Source organism: Festucalex cinctus, chromosome 17, assembly GCF_051991245.1.
Source record: "Festucalex cinctus isolate MCC-2025b chromosome 17, RoL_Fcin_1.0, whole genome shotgun sequence".
Classification (NCBI taxonomy): domain Eukaryota; kingdom Metazoa; phylum Chordata; class Actinopteri; order Syngnathiformes; family Syngnathidae; genus Festucalex; species Festucalex cinctus.
This window is the reverse complement of record NC_135427.1, coordinates 14,431,177-14,440,535: the sequence shown is the minus strand read 5'-3', so window position 1 is coordinate 14,440,535 and position 9,359 is coordinate 14,431,177.

Here is a 9,359-nt window from a genome sequence, read left to right as displayed (position 1 = left end):
CTTACTATACATGGTCGTTTTTTTGTCGAAAAAAAAAAGCCTTACTATACATGGTCGTTTTTTTGTCGAAAAAAAAAAGCCTTACTATACATGGTCGTTTTTTTGTCGGAAAAAAAAGCCTTACTATACATGGTCGTTTTTTTGTCGGAAAAAAAGCCTTACTATACATGGTCGTTTTTTTGTCGAAAAAAAAAGCCTTACTATACATGGTCGTTTTTTTGTCTGAAAAAAAAGCCTTACTATACATGGTCGTTTTTTTCTCGAAAAAAAAATCCTTACTATACATGGTCGTTTTTTTGTCGAAAAAAAAAGCCTTACTATACATGGTCGTTTTTTTGTCGGAAAAAAAAGCCTTACTATACATGGTCGTTTTTTTGTCGAAAAAAAAAGCCTTACTATACATGGTCATTTTTTTGTCGGAAAAAAAAGCCTTACTATACATGGTCGTTTTTTTGTCGGAAAAAAAGCCTTACTATACATTGTCATTTTTTTGTCGGAAAAAAAAAGCCTTACTATACATGGTCGGTTTTTTGTCGAAAAAAAAAGCCTTACTATACATGGTCGTTTTTTTGTCGAAAAAAAAAAGCCTTACTATATATACATGGTCGTTTTTTTGTCGGAAAAAAAAGCCTTACTATACATGGTCGTTTTTTTGTCGGAAAAAAAAGCCTTACTATACATGGTCGTTTTTTTGTCGGAAAAAAAGCCTTACTATACATGGTCATTTTTTTGTCGGAAAAAAAAAGCCTTACTATACATGGTCGTTTTTTTGTCGGAAAAAAAGCCTTACTATACATGGTCGTTTTTTTGTCGAAAAAAAAAAGCCTTACTATACATGGTCGTTTTTTTGTCGAAAAAAAAAAGCCTTACTATACATGGTCGTTTTTTTGTCGAAAAAAAAAGCCTTACTATACATGGTCGTTTTTTTGTCGGAAAAAAAAGCCTTACTATACATGGTCGTTTTTTTGTCGGAAAAAAACCCCTTACTATACATGGTCGTTTTTTTGTCGGAAAAAAAAGCCTTACGAAACATGGTCGTTTTTTTGTCGGAAAAAAAAGCCTTACTATACATGGTCGTATTTTGGCGGAAAAAAAAGCCTGAGTATACCTGGTCGTTTTTTTGTCTGAAAAAAAAAGCCTTACTATACATGGTCGTTTTTTTGTCTGAAAAAAAAGCCTTACTATACATGGTCGTTTTTTTGTCGAAAAAAAAATCCTTACTATACATGGTCGTTTTTTTGTCGGAAAAAAAAAAGCCTTACTATACATGGTCGTTTTTTTGTCGGAAAAAAAAGCCTTACTATACATGGTCGTTTTTTTGTCGAAAAAAAAAGCCTTACTATACATGGTCGTTTTTTTGTCGGAAAAAAAAGCCTTACTATACATGGTCGTTTTTTTGTCGGAAAAAAAGCCTTACTATACATGGTCGTTTTTTTGTCGAAAAAAAAAGCCTTACTATACATGGTCGTTTTTTTGTCTGAAAAAAAAGCCTTACTATACATGGTCGTTTTTTTGTCGGAAAAAAAGCCTTACTATACATGGTCGTTTTTTTGTCGAAAAAAAAAGCCTTACTATACATGGTCGTTTTTTTGTCTGAAAAAAAAGCCTTACTATACATGGTCGTTTTTTTCTCGAAAAAAAAATCCTTACTATACATGGTCGTTTTTTTGTCGAAAAAAAAAGCCTTACTATACATGGTCGTTTTTTTGTCGGAAAAAAAGCCTTACTATACATGGTCGTTTTTTTGTCGAAAAAAAAAAGCCTTACTATACATGGTCGTTTTTTTGTCGGAAAAAAAAGCCTTACTATACATGGTCGTTTTTTTGTCGGAAAAAAAGCCTTACTATACATGGTCGTTTTTTTGTCGAAAAAAAAAGCCTTACTATACATGGTCGTTTTTTTGTCTGAAAAAAAAGCCTTACTATACATGGTCGTTTTTTTCTCGAAAAAAAAATCCTTACTATACATGGTCGTTTTTTTGTCGAAAAAAAAAGCCTTACTATACATGGTCGTTTTTTTGTCGGAAAAAAAAGCCTTACTATACATGGTCGTTTTTTTGTCGAAAAAAAAAGCCTTACTATACATGGTCATTTTTTTGTCGGAAAAAAAAGCCTTACTATACATGGTCGTTTTTTTGTCGGAAAAAAAGCCTTACTATACATTGTCATTTTTTTGTCGGAAAAAAAAAGCCTTACTATACATGGTCGTTTTTTTGTCGAAAAAAAAAGCCTTACTATACATGGTCGTTTTTTTGTCGAAAAAAAAAAGCCTTACTATATATACATGGTCGTTTTTTTGTCGGAAAAAAAAGCCTTACTATACATGGTCGTTTTTTTGTCGGAAAAAAAAGCCTTACTATACATGGTCGTTTTTTTGTCGGAAAAAAAGCCTTACTATACATGGTCGTTTTTTTGTCGGAAAAAAAAAGCCTTACTATACATGGTCGTTTTTTTGTCGGAAAAACAAGCCTTACTATACATGGTCGTTTTTTTGTCAGAAAAAAAAGCCTTACTATACATGGTCGTTTTTTTGTCGGAAAAAAAAGCCTTACTATACATGGTCGTTTTTTTGTCGGAAAAAAAACCCTTACTATACATGGTCGTTTTTTTGTCGGAAAAAAGAGCCTTACTATACATGGTCGTTTTTTTGTCGGAAAAAAAGCCTTACTATACATGGTCGTTTTTTTGTCGGAAAAAAAAGCCTTACTATACATGGTCGTTTTTTTGTCGGAAAAAAAGCCTTACTATACATGGTCGTTTTTTTGTCGAAAAAAAAAAGCCTTACTATACATGGTCGTTTTTTTGTCGAAAAAAAAAAGCCTTACTATACATGGTCGTTTTTTTGTCGAAAAAAAAAGCCTTACTATACATGGTCGTTTTTTTGTCGGAAAAAAAAGCCTTACTATACATGGTCGTTTTTTTGTCGGAAAAAAACCCCTTACTATACATGGTCGTTTTTTTGTCGGAAAAAAAAGCCTTACTATACATGGTCGTTTTTTTGTCGGAAAAAAAAGCCTTACTATACATGGTCGTATTTTGGCGGAAAAAAAAGCCTGAGTATACATGGTCGTTTTTTTGTCTGAAAAAAAAAGCCTTACTATACATGGTCGTTTTTTTGTCTGAAAAAAAAGCCTTACTATACATGGTCGTTTTTTTGTCGAAAAAAAAATCCTTACTATACATGGTCGTTTTTTTGTCGGAAAAAAAAAAGCCTTACTATACATGGTCGTTTTTTTGTCGGAAAAAAAAGCCTTACTATACATGGTCGTTTTTTTGTCGAAAAAAAAAGCCTTACTATACATGGTCGTTTTTTTGTCGGAAAAAAAAGCCTTACTATACATGGTCGTTTTTTTGTCGGAAAAAAAGCCTTACTATACATGGTCATTTTTTTGTCGGAAAAAAAAAGCCTTACTATACATGGTCGGTTTTTTGTCGAAAAAAAAAGCCTTACTATACATGGTCGTTTTTTTGTCGAAAAAAAAAAGCCTTACTATACATGGTCGTTTTTTTGTCGAAAAAAAAAGCCTTACTATACATGGTCGTTTTTTTGTCGGAAAAAAAAGCCTTACTATACATGGTCGTTTTTTTGTCGGAAAAAAACCCCTTACTATACATGGTCGTTTTTTTGTCGGAAAAAAAAGCCTTACTATACATGGTCGTTTTTTTGTCGGAAAAAAAAGCCTTACTATACATGGTCGTATTTTGGCGGAAAAAAAAGCCTGAGTATACATGGTCGTTTTTTTGTCTGAAAAAAAAAGCCTTACTATACATGGTCGTTTTTTTGTCTGAAAAAAAAGCCTTACTATACATGGTCGTTTTTTTGTCGAAAAAAAAATCCTTACTATACATGGTCGTTTTTTTGTCGGAAAAAAAAAAGCCTTACTATACATGGTCGTTTTTTTGTCGGAAAAAAAAGCCTTACTATACATGGTCGTTTTTTTGTCGAAAAAAAAAGCCTTACTATACATGGTCGTTTTTTTGTCGGAAAAAAAAGCCTTACTATACATGGTCGTTTTTTTGTCGGAAAAAAAGCCTTACTATACATGGTCATTTTTTTGTCGGAAAAAAAAGCCTTACTATACATGGTCGGTTTTTTGTCGAAAAAAAAAGCCTTACTATACATGGTCGTTTTTTTGTCGAAAAAAAAAAGCCTTACTATATATACATGGTCGTTTTTTTGTCGGAAAAAAAAGCCTTACTATACATGGTCGTTTTTTTGTCGGAAAAAAAAGCCTTACTATACATGGTCGTTTTTTTGTCGGAAAAAAAGCCTTACTATACATGGTCATTTTTTTGTCTGAAAAAAAAAGCCTTACTATACATGGTCGTTTTTTTGTCGGAAAAACAAGCCTTACTATACATGGTCGTTTTTTTGTCAGAAAAAAAAGCCTTACTATACATGGTCGTTTTTTTGTCGGAAAAAAAAGCCTTACTATACATGGTCGTTTTTTTGTCGGAAAAAAACCCCTTACTATACATGGTCGTTTTTTTGTCGGAAAAAAAAGCCTTACTATACATGGTCGTTTTTTTGTCGGAAAAAAAAGCCTTACTATACATGGTCGTTTTTTTGTCGGAAAAAAAGCCTTACTATACATGGTCGTTTTTTTGTCGAAAAAAAAAGCCTTACTATACATGGTCGTTTTTTTGTCTGAAAAAAAAGCCTTACTATACATGGTCGTTTTTTTCTCGAAAAAAAAATCCTTACTATACATGGTCGTTTTTTTGTCGAAAAAAAAAGCCTTACTATACATGGTCGTTTTTTTGTCGGAAAAAAAAGCCTTACTATACATGGTCGTTTTTTTGTCGAAAAAAAAAGCCTTACTATACATGGTCATTTTTTTGTCGGAAAAAAAAGCCTTACTATACATGGTCGTTTTTTTGTCGGAAAAAAAGCCTTACTATACATTGTCATTTTTTTGTCGGAAAAAAAAAGCCTTACTATACATGGTCGGTTTTTTGTCGAAAAAAAAAGCCTTACTATACATGGTCGTTTTTTTGTCGAAAAAAAAAAGCCTTACTATATATACATGGTCGTTTTTTTGTCGGAAAAAAAAGCCTTACTATACATGGTCGTTTTTTTGTCGGAAAAAAAAGCCTTACTATACATGGTCGTTTTTTTGTCGGAAAAAAAGCCTTACTATACATGGTCATTTTTTTGTCGGAAAAAAAAAGCCTTACTTTACATGGTCGTTTTTTTGTCGGAAAAACAAGCCTTACTATACATGGTCGTTTTTTTGTCAGAAAAAAAAGCCTTACTATACATGGTCGTTTTTTTGTCGGAAAAAAAAGCCTTACTATACATGGTCGTTTTTTTGTCGGAAAAAAACCCCTTACTATACATGGTCGTTTTTTTGTCGGAAAAAAGAGCCTTACTATACATGGTCGTTTTTTTGTCGGAAAAAAAGCCTTACTATACATGGTCGTTTTTTTGTCGGAAAAAAAAGCCTTACTATACATGGTCGTTTTTTTGTCGGAAAAAAAGCCTTACTATACATGGTCGTTTTTTTGTCGAAAAAAAAAGCCTTACTATACATGGTCGTTTTTTTGTCGAAAAAAAAAAGCCTTACTATACATGGTCGTTTTTTTGTCGGAAAAAAAAGCCTTACTATACATGGTCGTTTTTTTGTCGGAAAAAAAGCCTTACTATACATGGTCGTTTTTTTGTCGAAAAAAAAAGCCTTACTATACATGGTCGTTTTTTTGTCTGAAAAAAAAGCCTTACTATACATGGTCGTTTTTTTCTCGAAAAAAAAATCCTTACTATACATGGTCGTTTTTTTGTCGAAAAAAAAAGCCTTACTATACATGGTCGTTTTTTTGTCGGAAAAAAAAGCCTTACTATACATGGTCGTTTTTTTGTCGGAAAAAAAAGCCTTACTATACATGGTCGTTTTTTTGTCGGAAAAAAAGCCTTACTATACATTGTCATTTTTTTGTCGGAAAAAAAAAGCCTTACTATACATGGTCGGTTTTTTGTCGAAAAAAAAAGCCTTACTATACATGGTCGTTTTTTTGTCGAAAAAAAAAAGCCTTACTATATATACATGGTCGTTTTTTTGTCGGAAAAAAAAGCCTTACTATACATGGTCGTTTTTTTGTCGGAAAAAAAAGCCTTACTATACATGGTCGTTTTTTTGTCGGAAAAAAAGCCTTACTATATATACATGGTCATTTTTTTGTCGGAAAAAAAAAGCCTTACTATACATGGTCGTTTTTTTGTCGGAAAAACAAGCCTTACTATACATGGTCGTTTTTTTGTCAGAAAAAAAAGCCTTACTATACATGGTCGTTTTTTTGTCGGAAAAAAAAGCCTTACTATACATGGTCGTTTTTTTGTCGGAAAAAAACCCCTTACTATACATGGTCGTTTTTTTGTCGGAAAAAAGAGCCTTACTATACATGGTCGTTTTTTTGTCGGAAAAAAAGCCTTACTATACATGGTCGTTTTTTTGTCGGAAAAAAAAGCCTTACTATACATGGTCGTTTTTTTGTCGGAAAAAAAGCCTTACTATACATGGTCGTTTTTTTGTCGAAAAAAAAAAGCCTTACTATACATGGTCGTTTTTTTGTCGAAAAAAAAAAGCCTTACTATACATGGTCGTTTTTTTGTCGAAAAAAAAAGCCTTACTATACATGGTCGTTTTTTTGTCGGAAAAAAATGCCTTACTATACATGGTCATTTGGTTAGACTCAGCCTGGGATCGAACCCACAACCTACGTGTCTGAGGGTAGACAATCTACCACTAGACCAAAGGGCTGTTAGGCTGTTTACTGGAAAGAGGGGTAATGAGTTTAGTAAGTATGACTACGATTTTAAAAAAAAAAAAAAAAAAAAAAAAAGCCTTACTATACATGGTCGTTTTTGTGTCAGAAAAAAAAGCCTTACTATACATGGTCGTTTTTTTGTCGGAAAAAAAAGCCTTACTATACATGGTCGTTTTTTTGTCAGAAAAAAAAGCCTTACTATACATGGTCGTTTTTTTGTCGGAAAAAAAAGCCTTACTATACATGGTCGTTTTTTTGTCGGAAAAAAACCCCTTACTATACATGGTCGTTTTTTTGTCGGAAAAAAAAGCCTTACTATACATGGTCGTTTTTTTGTCGGAAAAAAAAGCCTTACTATACATGGTCGTATTTTGGCGGAAAAAAAAGCCTGAGTATACATGGTCGTTTTTTTGTCTGAAAAAAAAAGCCTTACTATACATGGTCGTTTTTTTGTCTGAAAAAAAAGCCTTACTATACATGGTCGTTTTTTTCTCGAAAAAAAAATCCTTACTATACATGGTCGTTTTTTTGTCGAAAAAAAAAAGCCTTACTATACATGGTCGTTTTTTTGTCGGAAGAAAAAGCCTTACTATACATGGTCGTTTTTTTGTCGAAAAAAAAAGCCTTACTATACATGGTCGTTTTTTTGTCGGAAAAAAAAGCCTTACTATACATGGTCGTTTTTTTGTCGGAAAAAAAGCCTTACTATACATGGTCATTTTTTTGTCGGAAAAAAAAAGCCTTACTATACATGGTCGGTTTTTTGTCTAAAAAAAAAGCCTTACTATACATGGTCGTTTTTTTGTCGAAAAAAAAAAGCCTTACTATATATACATGGTCGTTTTTTTGTCGGAAAAAAAAGCCTTACTATACATGGTCGTTTTTTTGTCGGAAAAAAAAGCCTTACTATACATGGTCGTTTTTTTGTCGGAAAAAAAGCCTTACTATACATGGTCATTTTTTTGTCTGAAAAAAAAAGCCTTACTATACATGGTCGTTTTTTTGTCGAAAAAAAAATCCTTACTATACATGGTCGTTTTTTTGTCGAAAAAAAAAGCCTTACTATACATGGTCGTTTTTTTGTCGGAAAAAAAAGCCTTACTATACATGGTCGTTTTTTTGTCGGAAAAAAAAGCCTTACTATACATGGTCGTTTTTTTGTCGGAAAAAAACCCCTTACTATACATGGTCGTTTTTTTGTCGGAAAAAAAAGCCTTACTATACATGGTCGTTTTTTTGTCGGAAAAAAAAGCCTTACTATACATGGTCGTATTTTGGCGGAAAAAAAAGCCTGAGTATACATGGTCGTTTTTTTGTCTGAAAAAAAAAGCCTTACTATACATGGTCGTTTTTTTGTCTGAAAAAAAAGCCTTACTATACATGGTCGTTTTTTTCTCGAAAAAAAAATCCTTACTATACATGGTCGTTTTTTTGTCGAAAAAAAAAAGCCTTACTATACATGGTCGTTTTTTTGTCGGAAGAAAAAGCCTTACTATACATGGTCGTTTTTTTGTCGAAAAAAAAAGCCTTACTATACATGGTCGTTTTTTTGTCGGAAAAAAAAGCCTTACTATACATGGTCGTTTTTTTGTCGGAAAAAAAGCCTTACTATACATGGTCATTTTTTTGTCGGAAAAAAAAAGCCTTACTATACATGGTCGGTTTTTTGTCTAAAAAAAAAGCCTTACTATACATGGTCGTTTTTTTGTCGAAAAAAAAAAGCCTTACTATATATACATGGTCGTTTTTTTGTCGGAAAAAAAAGCCTTACTATACATGGTCGTTTTTTTGTCGGAAAAAAAAGCCTTACTATACATGGTCGTTTTTTTGTCGGAAAAAAAGCCTTACTATACATGGTCATTTTTTTGTCTGAAAAAAAAAAGCCTTACTATACATGGTCGTTTTTTTGTCGAAAAAAAAATCCTTACTATACATGGTCGTTTTTTTGTCGAAAAAAAAAGCCTTACTATACATGGTCGTTTTTTTGTCGGAAAAAAAAGCCTTACTATACATGGTCGTTTTTTTGTCGAAAAAAAAAGCCTTACTATACATGGTCATTTTTTTGTCGGAAAAAAAAGCCTTACTATACATGGTCGTTTTTTTGTCGGAAAAAAAGCCTTACTATACATGGTCATTTTTTTGTCGGAAAAAAAAAGCCTTACTATACATGGTCGTTTTTTTGTCGAAAAAAAAAGCCTTACTATACATGGTCGTTTTTTTGTCGAAAAAAAAAAGCCTTACTATATATACATGGTCGTTTTTTTGTCGGAAAAAAAAGCCTTACTATACATGGTCGTTTTTTTGTCGGAAAAAAAAGCCTTACTATACATGGTCGTTTTTTTGTCGGAAAAAAAGCCTTACTATACATGGTCATTTTTTTGTCGGAAAAAAAAGCCTTACTATACATGGTCGTTTTTTTGTCGGAAAAAAAGCCTTACTATACATGGTCATTTTTTTGTCGGAAAAAAAAAGCCTTACTATACATGGTCGTTTTTTTGTCGAAAAAAAAAGCCTTACTATACATGGTCGTTTTTTTGTCGAAAAAAAAAAGCCTTACTATATATACATGGTCGTTTTTTTGTCGGAAAAAAAAGC